Source organism: Sminthopsis crassicaudata, chromosome 6, assembly GCF_048593235.1.
Source record: "Sminthopsis crassicaudata isolate SCR6 chromosome 6, ASM4859323v1, whole genome shotgun sequence".
NCBI classification, from domain to species: domain Eukaryota; kingdom Metazoa; phylum Chordata; class Mammalia; order Dasyuromorphia; family Dasyuridae; genus Sminthopsis; species Sminthopsis crassicaudata.
Window position 1 is genome coordinate 243125964 of NC_133622.1, and position 17690 is coordinate 243143653.

At 36.0% G+C, this 17690-nt stretch overlaps 1 pseudogene; it reads left to right on the forward strand.

Annotated features, from left to right (window-relative positions):
- The first annotated feature begins 14539 nt into the window (after window positions 1-14539).
- On the forward strand, window positions 14540-15461 carry LOC141547536 (olfactory receptor 5AK2-like; annotated as a pseudogene).
- Window positions 15462-17690: the final 2229 nt, after the last annotated feature.

A 17690-nucleotide genomic window follows, 5' to 3' on the forward strand; every position in this document is an offset into this window, starting at 1 on the left:
TTGGTCAACTTAGAGTTACAGAGAATTATCTTGAGCAGGGCTTCTTAATTTTTTTTCACTCTTGACCCATTTTCACCCCAAAAAATGTGACTCTGGATATATAGTTATCTAAAATGGTTATACAAATCAAACATGTTTTCTGATAATGTCATAATTTTACAAACCCACATTTAGTTACAAGGCTACATAAAGGATCATTACCTATTTTGAGAAGCTGGGATCTAGAATAATAAAAGGTCATATGAATACCAAAGAATCATACAGAAAATATGCCAATGGTGGGGCTATGATGCATGTCTTTCTGGCTCACTATAGTATGGCTCCCTTTATCACCTGCCTCCACTATAAAACATTTCCTCTCATTATAATTATTAATCACACTAAATCCCTAAAAGAATCCTTGAAAAGCAATGGAAACTGTGGGCATCTGAGCTCTGCAACAATCCAAGAGTAGCCAATGAGGATTTACAGTCCCTGGGGCTAGAGAGGCCCAGGAGAATGGGCTCCAATGCCATAGACAAGGCTTATGTATAGCTCCATTCAGTACACCTGCAAATATACTGTGTTATCATTACTGTCATCCTGGATTAAAAGAAAGCAGAACAAGCCCAGGAAGGAAGCCTTCAATCCCCATTGTCCCTAGGATGGTGCATTCCAGGATCTAAGAGCTGTTGTTGAGGCTATGGAGACTTTCATCAAAGCCAAGAAGATGAGAGAATAGAAAGCTCTAATACTGGGGTGAATCAGTAACTCTTCTGCCATTTCTGAGAAACTTATTGGTCTTGAGAGGAAAAATCTATCTGTCTTTCTTCCTTCTTTTTTTTCTTTCTTTCTTTATGTAGTGTTCTTAAGTAAAATACTGTGGAGGAGGAAAAGGGGAAAAGGAAAGGAAAAAGTATAATTTGGGGGTTAATAAGATGGCAAGAAAAACAGAATTATTAGTTTTAACTATAAATGTGAATGGGGTAAACTCTCCCATAAAACATAAGTGAGTAGCAGACTGGATTAAAAGCCAGAATTCTACAATATGTTAAGAAGAAATACATTTAAAGCAGAGTGATACATATAAAGTAAAGGCAAAAGGCTGGAACACAATCTATTATGCTTCAGGTGAAGTTAAAAAAAAAAATCAGGGGTAGCCATACTGATCTCAGATCAAGCAAAAGCAAAAATTGATGTAATTAAAAAAGAGAAGTAAGGAAACTATCTTGCTAAAAGGTACCATAGATAATGAATCAATATCAATATTAATCATATATGTACTGAGTGCTGTAGCATCTAAATTCCTAAAAGAGAGTTGCAAGAAGAAATAGATAGCAAAACTATAATAATGGGAGATCTCAACCTTTCACAAAATAAAAAAGAAGTTAAAGAGTCAATAGTATACTAGATATGGAGTTCACTTTCTTAGCAATTGTGGTTAAGTGACTTGCCTAGATTTCACAGAGCTAGGATGTGTTAAGTGTCTGAGACCAGATTTGAACTTCAGGGCTCTATCTACTGCACCACCTAGCTGCTTCAATAGTAAATGTTTCTTGAATTGATGAGGCCTTATTATTAAGCAGCATGGGAAAGGGGAGCCAATCTAAGAATTAGCTGGAGTCAAGTGATCACTAGATATTGGTTCTGGAAGAAAAGACAACATGAAGAATTCAGATAGTTGACGTTATAAAGATCATCTAGTCCAAATGTTTCATTTTACCAGAGATCAAAGGATCCCAGGCAGGCAGAGGTGCCTTGCTTCCTGTTCCCTGATGAGTTCTATGTAGAGATGACAGTAAAAGCCATATACTGTGGTATTCTATTAGTCTTCTTTCTCTATATCTTAATACCTGCTGTAATACACAGATAGTCAAAAGAGCCATATTTTTATTTAGTAAAAGCTTCTATAAGCAGTAATTTTCTAATATCCATTTTTGACATTCAAATGCTTCACTTCTTTCTTTTTAGAATTGATCACATTTTTCTTATCAGTTCATGGAACCTATACAAAAATTGACTATATATTAGGACATAAAACTTCAAAAATCAAATGCAGAAAGGCAGAAATAGTAAATGAATTTTTTTCAGATCATGATGCAATAAAATTACATTCAACAAAAGGCCAGGGGAAAATGGGCCAAAAAAATTAAATAACCTCATCCTAAAGAATGAATGTAAAACAGCAAATCATAGACACAATCAATAATTTCATCCAAGAAAATGACAATAATGAGACAACATACCAAAATTTGTGGGATGCAGCCAAAAAAGTGATAAGGGGAAATTTTATATCTCTAGATGTTTACTTGCATAAAATAGAGAAAGAGAAAATCAATGAATTGGGATTGCAACTTAAAAAGCTAGAAAAAGAGCAAATTAAAAACCACCAATTAAATACCAAATTTGAAATTCTAAAAATAAAAGGAGAGATCAATAAAATTGAAACTAAAAAAATTTTGGAATTAATATATAAAACTAAGAGTTGGTTTTATGAAAAAAAAGCAACAGAATAGATAAATCTTTAGTTAATTTTATTAGAAAAAGGAAAGAGAAAAATCAAATTGTCTCAAAAATGAAAAGAGAACTATCCAGCAATGAAGAGGAAATCTTTGCCCAACTTTATGCAAATAAATTTGACAATCTAAGTGAAATGGAGGAATATCTACAAAAATATAGATTGTCCAGATTAACAGAAAAAGAAATTACTTAAGTAGTCCCATTTAGAAAAAGAAATAGAACAAGCTATTAATCAATTCCCTAAAAAAAATCCTCAGGACCAGATGGATTTACATGTAAATTCTACCAAACATTTAAAGAACAATTAACTGCAATACTATATAAACTATTTGAAAAAATAGGGAATAAAGGACTCCTACCAAATTCCTTTTATGATACAGACATGACCTAAACCAGGTAGGGTGAAAACAGAGAAAGAAAATTATAGACCAATCTCCCTAATGAATATTAATGCAAAAGACTTAAATAAAATATTAGCAAAGAAATAACAGAAAATCATCCCCAGGATAATATACTATGACCAAGAAGGATTTATACCAGGAATGCAGGACTGGTTCAATATTAGGAAAATTATTAGTATAATTAACTATATCAATAACCAAATTAACAAAAACTATATGATTATCTCAATAGAGGCATAAAAAGCATTTGATAAAATCCAACAACCATTCCAAATAAAAACATAAACAATATAAGAATAAATGGACTTTTCCTTAAAATAGTCAGTAACATCTGTTTGAAACCATCAGCAAGCATCATATGTAATGGGGCTAAACTGGAACCATTCCCAATAAATCAGGGGTGAAACAAAGTTGCCCATTATCATTACTATTCAATATTGTACTAGAAATGCTAGCTTTGGCAATAAGAAAAAGAGATGAAAGGAATTAGAGTAGGTAATGAGGAAATCAAATTATTACTTTTTGCAGATGATATGATGATATACTTAGAAAACCCTAGAGAATCAACTAAAAAGCTATTAGAAATTATCCACAAGTTTAGCAAAACTAAGATACAAAATAAATCCACATAAATCATCAGCATTTTTATGTATCACTAACAAAATCCAACAGCAAAAGTTACAAAGAGATATTCCATTTAAAATAACCATCGTTAGTATAAAATATTTGGGAAAATCAGGAACTATATAAGCAAAACTACCAAACACTTTCCATACAAATAAAGTCAGATCAAAGCAATTGGAAAAATATTAAGTGCTCCTGGATAGGTCAAGTGAATATAACATGATAATGTTCCCTAAACTAATCTATTTATTTAATGTTATAACAATTAAACTCCCAAGAAACTATTTTATTGACCTAGAAAAAGTAACAACAAAATTCATCTAGAAGAACAAAAGGTCAAGAACTTCAAAGAAATTAATGAAAAGAAAAGCAAATGAAGGTGGCCTAGCTGTACCAGATCTAAAATTATATTATAAAGCAGCAGTCATCAAAATCATTTGGTACTGGCTAAGAAATAGAAAAGTTGATCAGTGAAATAGGTGAGGTTCACAGAACAAAATAGTCGATGACTGTAGCAATCTAGTATTTCACAAACCTAAAGATCCCAGCTTTTGGGATAAGAAGTCACTATTTGACAAAAACTGCTGGGAAAATTGGAAGCTAGTATGGCAAAAAGTAGGCATAGACCCACACCTAACATCATATACCAAGAGAAGGCCAAAATAGGTTCATGATCTAGAATAATGCTATAAAGAGAACATAGGATAGTTTGCCTCTCAGATTTATTGGAGGAGGAAGGAATTTGTGACCAAACAAGAATTAGAGACCATAATTGATCATAAAATAGATAATTTTGATTATCTTAGGTTAAAAAGTTTTTGTACAAACAAAACTAATGCAGAAAAGATTAGAAAGGAAGCAACAAACTGGGAAAACATTTTTACATCCAAAGGATCTGATAAAGGCCTCATTTCTAAAATATATAGAGAATTATCTCAAATTTATAATAGTTCAAGCCATTCTCCAATTGATAAATGATCAAAGGATATGAACAGACAATTTTAGATGAAGAAATAATTGGGACATTGAAATATTGTTGGTGGAACTGTGAACAGATCCAACCATTCTGGAGAGCAGTTTGGACCTATGCTCAAAAAGTTATCAAAGGAGGGAAAGGGACCCATATGTGCCAAAATGTTTGTGGCAGCCCTTTTTTGTAGTGGCAAGAAACTGGAAACTGAGTGGGTGCCCATAATTAGAGAATGGCTAAATAAATTATGGATATGAATGGTATGGAATACTATTATTCTATAAGAAAAGACCAGCAGGATGATTTCAGAGAGGCTTGAACTGATGCCGAGTGAAGTGAGTAGAACCAGGAGATTGTTATACACAGCAACAAGAAGACTATACAATGATCAGTTCTGATGGACATGGCTCTCTTCAACGATGAGAGGATTCAAACCAATTCCACTTGTTCAGTGATGAAGAGAGCCATCTACACCCAAAGAGAGAACAGTGGGTACAGAGTGTGAAACACAATATTGCATTCTCATTCTCTCTGTTATTATTTGCTTGCATTTTGTTTTCATTCTCAGTTTTCCTTCTTTTAGATTTTTGATCAGATTTTTCTTGTGCAGCAAGAGAATTGTATAAATATGTGTACATAGATTGGATTTAACATGTATTTCAACATATTTAACATGTATTAGACTACCTGCCAGCAAGTGGAGGGAGTGAGGAGAAGGTGGGGAAAATCTGAAATAAAAGGTTTTGCAAGGGACAATGTTGGGAAAATTACTCATGCATATGCTTTGTAAATAAATAAATTAATTAAATAGTTTTTTTTAAAAATAAATAAATATATAGATCTGCTGCAATCATGATCCAGGGAAACAGCAGCACAATGACTGAATTCATCCTGCTGGGCTTTACAATCTGACAAGACCTACGGCATGTCCTGTTCCTTGTTTCTGTTTGTCTATGTCACTTCTGTATGGGCAATGTCGGTATGATTCTGATCATCAAAACTGACTCCCACCTTCACACTCCCATGTAGGTTTATCTCCAATACTTGTCTTTTGCTGATTTCTGTTATACTTCTGCCATCACTCCCATTTTCTATGTGACTCTTTCTTGTGTGTATTTACAACCTTCTCCTAGCAAGTCCTGGAAAAAGGATAAAACTGTCTCTTTTATGGCATCATCATCCCCATCCTGAATCCCCTGATCCATAGCCTGAGGAACAAGGAAGTCAAAGAGGCCTTGTACAAAGAACAAGATTTGCTTAACAGGCAGGCCCTGAACTTTAAACAATGCCCTACTGAAAAGAATCAGAGAGAATGACCTCTGAACCACACTAACAAAGGTCATTCTCTCTGATTCTTCTCACAAGGACATAGTATTTCAGGTAAGTTAGACATGACCAGCCAATGGTACAATTTAGAAACTCTTGTAGGAGGGTTAGAATTTCCAAACAAAGTAATCTTTTAAAAAATCTCTAACACATTTTGAAGAATAGCCCGTCTTTGGAATGATAACATTATATAATCATTGATATGCTCACAATCAATTACCAATAATTATGATCACAATGATGATGAGGAAGATAATAATGCTAATTTACATTCCTCTTGCACTAAGGCATTTTCACATGTGTAATCTTAGGTTTTCACAACTCTCCAACTAGACAGTATAGATATTATAATCTTCATTTTGTACATAAGGAAACTGACTCATCAAGCTATAAAAAGAATGAGCTTTTAAAATTAAAAGAGACTAAGAAATTATCTAGTTCTGCACCCCCTTCTTGTAACAAATAAGGAAACTAAGGCCTTGAGAGGTTATGTGATTTGCCTAAGATCACCCAGGTAAAGTTCAAAGTCAAGATTTGAATTCCAGTCCCAGTATTCTTAGCATAATATGATGGTAAAATTGACCCAACTTGTACCCACTGGCAAAACTTTTATGAAACAAAGGATACTTTCATATCTCAATGGGGTTTCCGATATTGCCAATCGGGGATCTGTCATTTACTTCCACACTCCGTGGTTATTTCAGCATCACTTTATGGTGGTGAATGGTCATGTCTTAGCAAAACTAATATTTTTGTTTACTCTATCTCTAAACTTCCCAGAGAGCAGAAAGTAACTGGAGCAGAGCTCATGGATTACTTCATAACCAGAGTCTACACCAGGGTCATCATTAAATGGTTTGAACACAATAAGTATAAAATCGATACTAATTGTCCTTTGAATAGCCAGCCACTGTTCATAATAATGCTTTAGTATTTCAGACGAAACCTGATTATATCATGATCAGCACTCCCTGCCAGATCCTGAAGATCCAAAAGATCTTGGGAAATGACCTTTATAAGGTGAATATAAAGGCCAAATACCTGTGGTTGCTTCTCTCTGGAGTTAACGCAGATATTCCTCAAGTAGGGAAGAGTTCACAAGCAGATCAACACTCTTATCTTGATAGATTCTTCCTGAGTTGAGCTCCAGTTGAATGAAAAAATAAATAAAATTGGTTTCTGATACTTAAACAAATGTAGGAAGCAAGATGCAAACCCATTTCCCTCATGATAGAGTGTCATAATAGAACACCAGATGTTCCTATATCTTGTACACATAAGCTCCAGGGGCCAACTGACCCAAGAACTCAAAGAATGTTGATAGAAATCAATAGAAGGAAATCAGCATGCTTCTCTCTCTCCTTACAAAATCCCTTCATTCATCATCCCCAAGGCATACACTTCTGTCTCAGCTTCCCTGAACTACAATGCCAGTGGTCTTGCTTCATCAAACCACCCACAAAACCGCAAGAGATTGGAATCAATGGACAGGCCTGACCCAGCTAGTGCATATATAGCCTATGCAGAGTCATATGACAAAAGATAGCTTCATCACCTCGGCCTCTTAAAATCCTTTGATGAGAATGCTCTTCAAATTCTTCCTAATATTTAGTGTTCTTTCTCTCTTCAACTTGACTTTTATTTACTACTCTATTCATAAGCTATATCTCTCCAGGAAAAGAAAAGCTCCTTGAGGGCAGGAACCATATTTTCATTTTCTTTGCCTTCCCAGTTCCTAGTACACTGCCTTTTGTTATAAGTTCCTAATAAATATTTGATGACTCGGACTGGTGAAAATATATGTCATGTACTTTTATTCTTCAAGACTCAAATCAGGTCTCATCTCATTTGAGAATCCTTTTCTGACTCCTTGGGCAATCAGTATTGTCTTTCCTCAAAGTATCCTGTATTTATGTCTCTATATTCTATATCCTCCATTAGAGAATCCTCAACATAGCTCCTTGAGGGCAGGAATTCTTTCATTTCTATATCCCCGGCATCTAGCACAGTGCCTTGACAAATATAAAAAGCTTAATAAAAGTTTGCTAAATTCTTACCAACCCCTTGAAGACAAGATTGAAAGACTTTCTCAGCACCAATATGATCTCAAAAGTATTTCTCTGCCTGTTTAAGTGATAATAAACAATGTGGGATATAACTAAGATTAGTCGACTTGTGGGATCCAAGATCCAAGGCCAAAATAGAATTTCTCTCTAATTTAGAAGCCACAGTCCTAAATATAGCTTCACCAGTGAGTAATCCCAATGCATGAAATTATATTAACATTGCTAACCATACAGGTAACAGTTACACATTTACATTATACACATTCTCACCAATAAAACTTGAGCTACTGAAGATTATGTCATTGTTTTTATTTATACACAGCCACCAACAATGCTTGATGTATATCCGGATCTTTAAAAATATCTGTTGAATTCACCTGAATTGAATAACTTATAAATGAAATATCCACATGAGTCAGTAGAGGGAGTTTCTACACACACAAAAAAAAATTCACTCTGCTAATAAAAATCACAGGTTCAGACTTAAGACAAAAATAAAATCAACCATGTTTGATTTTAAACCCCTAATTCAATGTTGCTATTGCTGCCTCAAACTATTAACAGTTCCATGCTAATATTCCCCATTTTCTTCCTTCATCTCAGTCCAAAAAAGGTATAACTTTTCTCAAGAGGATTTTATTAAGCATGTCACAGCAAAATAAATTTACACTTGTCCATGGTATGTGAAGAACTTCTCTCATGTCATCCTATGAGGTAGACAGCAAAAGTATCGTTGTGCCCATTTTTCAGGGAAGATGTGACATCCAAAATCAAACAACTAAGAACCAGAGCCAGGATATATGAGAGAAAAAAAGGACACAATTAAAGTATTGGAAAAAAAGGCCATCCAGCGCTACACAACCCCTCCTCCTTTCCTCTGCCCTCTCATTTTTTAGAGTATTACAGAGTTTATCTTTGCTCCTGGCCTATCACAGCTAGGATCTCGCTTACTTACCTACTTGGATTCTGATGTTATAAGAAGTTATTAGACTGTTAAGAGCTCTTGCAGGTTAGTCTCTTTTCTCATCTCATCTCATCTCACCAGCATCTGGCCTGGTTGCCAAGAAGCCTTTGCTTTGGGATAAGAGAAAAAAAGAAAAGGAAAAAGGAAACAATTCCTTTTTTCCTTTGGATTCATTGATATCTCCACTTTGGGTTTTCCTTTGGAATCTCTCTGAATTATCTACTGTTACCTGACTGTTACCCTCAGAATTCAGCATTCCACTTATTTCTGTAAATTTTTGCAAAATTCAATCTGTCTTATATGATCAGAGTCAGTTTCACAAGGAAATTTATTTCTATATCAAAAAATTAAGTCCACCTGATGGCCTGGGATAGCAGTGAACTCTGTAATGTAAACTTTATTGACCTCTAAATTATATCCACTAATTATCTAGATATGCTATAATATTCTTCATAGTTAAGTCAATTGATAGGTGACACTTTTCTTCCTGTTCCTTGAAATGGTTTCATGATTTAGACAGAAAGGTTGATACTATAAGCAAATTCGAAAAGCAGGGTATAGTTTACTTCTCAGATCCATGGAGATTAGAAGGGAAACAGAAAGCTTGGAGAAAAAAAAATTACACCTAGTGTTTATGATAAAATATGTAGGGAATTGACTCAAATTTGTGAGAACGCAAGTTATTTCTCAACTGACATGGTCAAAGGATGAATAGACAATTTTCTAACCAAGAAATTGAAGCCATTTCTATTCATATGAAAAAAATCTCTAAATCACTATTGATTAGAGAAATGCAAATTAAGATAACTACTATAAGGTACCACTTTACACTTCTCAGATTGGCTAAGATGATGGGAAAAGATAATGATTAAATTTGGAGACAATGTGAGAAACTGGGACGTTAATGCATTGTAGAAGGGCTGTGAAATGATCCAATCATTCTGGAGAGCAATCTGCAACTGTTCCCAAAGGGCTATAAAAATATCCATACATTTTGAGCCAGTAGAATCTCTTTCTCAAAGAAACCATAAAAGAGGGGGAAAGATCCACATGTGCAAAGGTATTTTTAACAATTCTTTTGGTGGTGGCAAGGAACTGGAAATTGAATGAATTCCCATCAATTGGACAATGGCTGAATAAATTATGGTATATGAATGTAAGGAAAGATTAGTTTTCTATAAGAATTGATGAATGTGTTGATTTCAGAAAAGTCTGGAAAGACTTACACGAACTGATGCTAAGTGAAAGGAGCAGAATAAACATTGTATACAGTAGCAACACAATTATATGATGATCAACTGTGATGAACTTCACTTTTCAACAAGACAATTCCAATAGACTTATAAAAGAAAGTGTCATCTACATCCAGAGAGAACTATGGGAAATGAATGTGGGTCAAAGCATAGTATTTTTACCTTTTGTTCTTGTTTGTTTCATTGTTTCTTTTTTCTTCTGTATTTCCCCCTTTTTGAACCACATGATGAATATAGAAATATGTTTAAAAGAATCACACATGTATAATCTATATCAGACTACTTGCTGTCTTGGAGAATAAGAACAATTTTGAACACAAGGTACTTGGAAAAGTAAAATACCATTAAGCAAAGAAAAGAAATTCTGGACCTTATTGTGATAATCACCTCACTGATGAGAAATTGAGCTTGGGAGAGGAAATTATTTATCCAAGATCATACATATGGAAAGTAGCAGAGAAAGGCTCTAAACTCCATCCTTCTTCCTTGAAATCAAGGAACTCACTAAATTCACTAAATCATGTTCCCTTGAAGCGTAGCTAGATACTCCCTCTAGAATCTGTCCATTGTGCCAGTGCTGTGGGGTTTACTGAGAGACAGTATGGTGCCATGCAAAGAAGGATGGTCTTGGAGCCAGTAATGCTGGGGCTCAAATCCCACTTCTGATCATGGTATCTGTGTGGCCAAAGGTAAATCACAATATTTCTGTGCCTCAGTTTCCACTTCTATAAAATGGAACTAATACTTTTGCCACCACCTTCACAATCTGAAGGTGATAAGCAATAATTACTCTTAAAACTTTATGAAATTGTTATTTGTTATTATAATTATTGGGGAAACTTGATGGCACAGAATGGTGGGCCTGAAGTCAGGAAGACTCATCATCCTGAGTTCAAATCCAGCCTTAGACTCTTACTAGTTGTGTCCCTGGGTAAGTCATTTAACCCCATTTACCTCAGTTCCCAATCAGTAAAATTAGCTGAAGAAGGAAATGGGAAACCACACCCAAGAGTCAGCCATGACTGCAATGACTCAACAACATTATACTTCTTGCTATAAGTACCAGACTGGTGATTCCATTGATAAAGCAAACTCCCAGGGAATGATGCTCCCTTTATTGATGTATATCAGCACCTTTTGCTCGTCTTAGACAGAGAATCTGTCTCTCATAATTATTATTCAGAATAAATCCCTGAGAGGAGTCTTAAAAAGCAATTGAAACTCCTTGTGGAATCCTAGCTCTGCAACAATCCAAGAGCAGCCAATAAGGATTTTTCTCCTGAGCTCTCCACAATCCCTGGAAATAGGGAAGCCCAGAAGAATGGGCCCCGATGCCATAGACAGGGCTTATGTATAGCTCCATTCAGTACACCGCAAAGACACTGTGATATTATTCCTGTCATCCTGGATTAAGAGGAAGCAGAACAAGCCCAAGTAGGAGCTCCAGAAGACCAAGGAGGCATAGAATCCCCATTGTCCTTAGGATGGTACATTCCAGGATCTAGGGGCTGAGGTTGAGGCGACCCAGACTCTCATCTCATCAAAGCCAATATGATGAGAGAGCAGGAGTCACTAATTCGGGAGTGAGTCATTCCTGAGAAAGGTACTAGCCTTCAGGGGAAGGATCAAATTAATTCTAAAAGGAAACAAGTAAAGCATTTGAATATAAACAATGGTACTAGAAAATCACTGCTTATAGAAGCTTCTGCTAAATAAAAATGTGGCTCTCTCTTTTGACTATCTGTGTATGGCAGTAGACATGAGGGTCTAGAGAAGGAGGACTGGATAGAAGACCCCAGAACCTGTCTCTATAGCAGAGAACTCATTGGACAATGGGGCGCAAGGTATCTCTGTCTGCCTGGGATCCTTTGATAAATGGTAAAATGAGACATTTGGACCAGATGCTCACTACATTGTTAACTGTCTTGAACACTCCATACTCTTTTTTTCCTACTTTTCTTCCAGAACCAACATCCTGTGGTTTCCTGACTCCAGCTAATTCTTTGATTGGCCCATCTTTCCATTAAACATTTCCCTGTAGTCAACGATCCTGTTTAATGGGTCTACAAATGTTTTGGTATATAAGGTAGGTCTCACAATTCAATAAACATTTAATTGGCATCTAGTGTATACAAGATCCAGGGTCACATAACCTGTATATACCAAAGGTAAGAATTGAATTCAAATCTTCCTAATTTAAAGATTAACACTTCTCTTCCTCTTATACTCTGCTGCCTCTGAGGACACTGTGACAACTCACAAGACTATGAAGTGTAGAATTGATCCATCTACACAAAGGGAGTTGGATTTTACTCTATACACATGAAATCACAAGTCTAGACTCTTTCCAAAGAGGAAAAAAACTGCCATTCAATAAGTCTGTAAAGTTATGTCACATATTTTTATAGATAGCATTTGGCTAATTTTTCCTGGTCTCATCTTTACTACTTTGGCACTTTGAGTAAGACATGCTCCTTCTTTGGCCCTTAATTTGCTTATCTGTAAAATGTTGGCAATGGACTAATTAATATCTAAAACTTTTTCTAGCTCTAGTGATCCTATGATTCTATGATTTTTCCTTTCTCCCTTTACCCCAGCTTGTACTTACATAATTATGGTCATATTTCATGTCACTAGTAGAATGTAATTTCAAGGGCAGGAAGTTTTTCACTCCTTTTCTATTTTTGCCCAGTCTATGCCTTCTGCCTCTTTACCTGAGGGAAGGAAGAGAAGACCTCTGATTATATTGTTCTAATGAAATTATGATGAGGAAAATCCTTGTATTAATGCAGGTAGCAGCAGCTTTGTAACTTGTAGTCATAGAGATTACAAAGACGTCAGAAAGTAGTAACAATCAAGATTAGGTAATGCTCTGAGATAAGGACTTGGAGGTGGGCTCTCTGTGTCCTATAGTACCATCTCTCCTTTGCCTTTTAGTAGCAGATAACTTGTCTAGATGGTATTATCAATGACATAAAATCTTGAAGGCCTTCCAGAAGAACTGTTCAGAATAGATCTTCCCTTCTGATCAGTTCTCTGGAAGGCCTTCAAGATTTTATGTCATTGATAACATCATCTAAATCTGATCTCCTCTCTGAGTGGATTTTCAGAGTCAAGTTTCCAACCACACATCAAGTTGCCTCATTGCTTTGCTATCCAATATGCTCTTGCTTTTAACCTACTAAGGAAGAAAAACCCCAAGGGATCTCCTATCTCACTTTATTGCCCAGATTTGGTTCCAAACAATTTTGACTGGTTCCAAAATTCAACCTAGCTGCTAAGAAAAGAGTTCCTTCCATTGAGTGGGGAAAGTCCAACAAATATGCTAGAGGATCTCTAGGTATCCTGACTTAAGATCTGATGTCTCATCTTGAGACATAATAGCTCTACAATTAAAATGTGCCTTAATTTCAAAAGATATTGCTGGTACAGATCTTACTGGGATGTATAAACTCTAGAGTATTTGTTTAATACTCTGTCACCTTACATAAGTTAAGTGATGGTGATGAAGCTACATTATCCAAGATCAATCAGAAAATGTCATTAATGGGGCGTCCTGGTGCCTTGAAAACATGTCCCTTTGGCTCCTAGACCATTGTACTCTAGATAATCACTTCTGAAAAGGGACAATACTAAGCTTGATTTGTCTATCCATCCATTAAGGACCAGGTACACATCAACCCAGATCTCCAAGGTTCTCATGAAAAGGTCCATTGAGAATTGGACAGTCTTAGACCTCCTCTAGTCCAATTGTCTGGTTTCTCAGCTAGTGACAGTCAATAAAGCTCTACACTTGGAGTTGGTTAGATCGAGTTCAAACTTGGCTTTAATACAAGTTGTGTGGCTCTGGGTAAGTTATTTAACTTATTTTTGCCTTACTTTCTTCATCTATAAAATGTGAAGATCAAATGAAATATTATTTGTAAAGTTCTATGCAAACCTAAAAGTGTAATAAAAGTGCGGGCTGTTATTATTCTCCGAGTTAGATTTTTTTAAATCCCATTCATTTTATTGTATAATCATTTTATTGTATAATTCCCATTATCAGATCATGGAAGGAGTTCAGGTTGATAAAATTATACTTATGATAATGATTATTGTTGAATTATTTTCATTGTGGTTCTGTATTTGTCAATATAAAAACTGGAAATATAAAAACCACAGGAGTATAGTTCAATGTCCATAACATGGTAGTTTATATAATATATATGTATATATATTATAATTATATGTAACAATATAATTATATAATATTGGAGGGAAATAAACCATGTTATTCATACTAGCCTAGTAAAACAAATATGAACCACCAAAAAAATCAGAATAGAAACTCACTACTAAGTCATTCCTAGTCATGCTCATGACAAACTCACATTCACTTTTCTTGACACTTTCCTTTGTACATCTCTTCTATAGGGGATATATCTGCTACAATCATGACCCAGGGAAACAGCAGCACAGTGACTGAATTCATCCTGCTGGGCTTTGTGATCCGACAAGACCTAGAGCATGTCCTGTTCCTTGTGTTTCTGTTTGTCTATGTCACTTCTGTAGTGGGCAACATTGGTAGGATTCTTATCATCAAAACTGACTCCTACCTTCACACTCCCATGTACTTCTTTCTCCAACACTTGGCTTTTGTTGATCTTTGTTATGTTTCTGCCATCACTCCCAAAATGCAAAACTTCCTGGTGTCCCACAAATCTATCTCGCTCTCGGGATGTCTGATCCAGTTATTGGTTTATGCCACATTTGCTACAGCTGATAGTGACCTTGTTGCCATGGCCATAGACCGTTACGTGGCTATTTGTAGTCCCCTGCATTTCCCAGAAGGTTTGCATTCATCTTCTTGCTGGGTCTTATTTTATAGGATCCCTGAATGCCTCTGTCCATACTGGTTTTACCTTTTCTCTGGTCTTCTGTAATTCTAACACCATCAATCACTTTTTCTGTGACGTGCCCCTGGTCCTCTCCCTTTCTTGTTCCACAATTGATATCAATGTCATGTTACTAATTATCTGTGTGGGCTTCAATCTGATAAGCACTGTGATGGTTGTGTTCTTCTCTTACGTTTACATCTTGGCTGCCATCTTGAGGATGAGCTCTGCTGTAGGGAGACACAAGGCCTTTTCCACTTGTTCCTCCCACCTGACTGCTGTCACCATTTTCTATGCAACTCTTATTTATATATATTTACAGCCTTCTTCTAGTGAGTCCCAGGAGAATAATAAAATAGTCTTTGTGTTTTATGGCATCATCATTCCCATGCTGAATTCCCTGATCTATAGCCTGAGGAACAAGGAAGTCAAAGACGCCCTGAAAGTGATGAGCAAGTCTGGCTTAACATTCAAGCCCTGACCTTTAAGGTCCTGCTTTATAGAACCAGCCCAGTAAAGACCTTTCTCTCTCACTCTTTCCACAAGAGGATAACATTTCAGCTAAGAAAGACATGACCAGCCAATGGTGCAATTTGGAACAGCACACAGGAGCGTTAAAAAAAAAAAAACCCTTCCAATTTGAATAATCTTTTTAAGTCTCTAACATTTAATATTCATTGGTATAATGGTAATCAATTATCAATAATTATCATCACAACTGACAAGGAAGACAATAATGACAGCTTACATTCTTCCTGCAGTAAGACGGTTTCATATGTATAATCTTGGGTTTTCACAACACCACAAATTGATAGTATCAATATTATAATCTTCATTTTGTACATAAGTAAATCATGACTCGACAAACCATGAAGGGATGTGGTTGTAAAATCAAAAGATAGCTTAAAAAAATTATCTAGTTCTGTTCACTCTTTTAACAAATCGAGAAACTGAGGTCTTGAGAGTTTAAATGATTCACCTAGGATCACACAGGGAAAGCTCAAAGTCAAGATTTGAAGTTCTAGACTCTGATTCCAGTCCCAGTGTTCTTATCCCAGTATAATGGTAAAATTGACCCAAACTTGTGTTCGCTGGCAGAACTTTTGTGAAACAAAGGATACTTGCCTACCTCTATGGGGTTTTAGAGAGTGTCAAGCAGGGGTCTGTCATTAACTCCCATATTCCTTGGTTATTTCAACATCACTTCATAGTAGTGAATGGTCATGTCTGACCAAACCTAATATTTTTGTTTACTCTATCTATAAACTTCCAAGAGAGTAGAAACCAAGTAGAGCAAATCTCATTGGTTTCTTCATAACGAGGGTCTGCGCCAGGGTCATTAAATGGTCTGAACATGATAAGTGTAAAATTGATGCTTATTTTTCCCTGAGCAGCCACTGCTAATAACAATGCTTTACAGTGGTCCTCAAACTTTTTACAAAGGGGGCCAATTCCCTGTCCCTCAGACTGTGGGAGGGCCGGACTATAGTAAAAACAAAAGCTCCCACTCTATCTGAGCCCCTCAGCCCATTTGCCATAACTTGGCAGGCCACATAAACATCCTCAGCAAGCCACATGTGGTCCACAGGCCATAGTTTGAGAACCCCTGCTTTAGCATTTCAGAAGAAACATGATCATTTCATCGTGAACACTAACTGCTACCCTAAAGATCCTAATGATCACAACCCTTTCCTATTTTCTTCAAAGTATTCTATATTCATATCTCTATGCCTTGGGATGTGGCTTTCAGTGGATGGATACCATGGTTAATGCTCTCCAGACTTAATCCAGATATTCTTTAAGGAAGGAAGAGTCCATTAGTAGATCAACACTCCATCTGAATAGTCTCTTCCTAAATTTGAGGCCCAGTGAAATAAGTAAATAAATAAAATTGTTTTCTACTACTTACACAAATGTAGGAAGCAAGATGCAAGCCCATGTCCCGCTTGATGTCATGTCAATGAAAGAGCTCTCTCTATTGTGACACTCTGCCTCTTGGGCCCATATGCCAACCAGATGCCAACTGACTCAACAGCTTAAGAAATGTTTTAATCCAATAGATGGAAATAAGCATAGTTTTCTGTTTCCTCCTTACAAAACCTTGTTGTTTATCAGCCCGAAGGCATGCAGTTCTATCTCACATTTCCTGAACTTCACTGTCTGTATCCTGACTTCATTAACCTACCCATCAAATTGGAAGGGATTGTAATCAGTGGAGAGGCCTGACTCACCTAAAACAGTTCCATTGCAAGGTCATATAATGAAGCATCTATATGACCTCATCATCTTGAACTCTTAAAATCCTTCATTGAGAATCCCCTTCTATTTCTTCCTAATATTTAATGCTCTCTCTCCTCAAATTGACTTTTATTTATCAGTTTGTCCATAGGTTACATCCCTCTCCCAGGAAAAGAAAAGGCCCTTGAGGACAGGAACCATGTTTTTAGTTTGTCTTTGCATTTCCAATTCCCAGTACACTGCCTTTTATCATAACTTTTTAATAAATATTTTGATGTCTCAGACTGGTTAAAATGTATGCAATGTAGTTTTATCCCACAAGTCTCACCTCCCTTACAAATCCTTTCCTGCCTCCTTGGGCTATCAATATTGTCTTTCCTACTTTCTTCAAAGTATTTTGGATTCATGTCTCTATTTATATTCTATGTCCTCCACTAGAATGTAAGCCTTGCGGGCAGAAATTGTTCTATAT